Genomic DNA, 1,139 nt, shown 5'->3' with positions numbered 1-1,139 from the left:
CCTCTTCTCTTCCTCCTCCTTGTGTTCTTCCTCTTTGTACATTCTTCCTCAATGTTCCTCCTCTTCGTATTGCTCCTCCTCATATTCCTCCTTTACTTCTCCTATTCCTCTTCACAACTATCTTTGTATTTCTCCTTTCTCCTATTCATACAATTTCTCTTGATCTTCCTCATAGTTCTCTTTCTATTACTCTCTCCAACACTCCTCCTCTTCCTCCTCCTCCTCCCTTCTCGTAGCTCTTCCTCCTCCCTCCTCTTCCTTCCCCTCTGTCCTAAATATACCCTCAATCATTCACTTGCTATTTCATCTCTTACCCATGACCCCATAGTCCATTCTATTTCCTTTCCATTTCCTTACTTACCCTCCCCTCTCCTTCTCCAAGTATGATGAACTGACTACATAAGTTCTATGCCGTCAAAACTTAAAGGACTTGAGTGACGCCACTACGGACCAGAGTAAAACCATATTCTCTTACGATTGAAAAGTAATGTACACTAGAAAAAAACTGATCACTTTAATTTTTACTATCCCCTGGTTCTTATATATATATATATATATATATATATATATATATATATATATATATATGTATGTATGTATATACATACATATATATACATATATATATATATATATATATATATTATATATATATTGTTACCATAGTCACCTTACCATAGTCACCCCCTGGTGCTAATTACATTCTCTATTTTTTATGTATGCTGAGCAGTGCCCGCCAAGTTGTTTACATAGGCGTGAATTCGCACTCTGAAATCAAAGTGTTTTAGATATAATGTATCTGAAGATATGTTTATACTTGTGAGATTTACGGTGCTCTAGTTATGTAAGAATTTATAGAAATACTTATTGTAATTGCTTTTGGTGTATGATTCATGTACGGTGTGTATTTTACGATATTAAATGTATCGTTAGAGGGAAGCCAAGGTGGTTGGAACCGTGGTGCCAACTCAAAATCCAAAACAATGAGAGCCTTGTTTGCTCTCTCTTCTCCTGTGTATGGCTTGAGGTGGACGTGTGAGTCCTTTGGTGGGTATAAAATGGTCGGGAAATATAAATAGGGAGAATTAAGGGAGATATGTAATGATAAAATACACAGAGGAAGAGTAGCAATAATATTT

Source organism: Oratosquilla oratoria, chromosome 10 (assembly GCF_046742065.1).
Source record: "Oratosquilla oratoria isolate Oo_2021 chromosome 10, ASM4674206v1, whole genome shotgun sequence".
Classification (NCBI taxonomy): Eukaryota; Metazoa; Arthropoda; class Malacostraca; order Stomatopoda; family Squillidae; genus Oratosquilla; species Oratosquilla oratoria.
The sequence above is the reverse complement of the archived record's forward strand: the minus strand, read 5'-3'. Positions refer to the sequence as shown.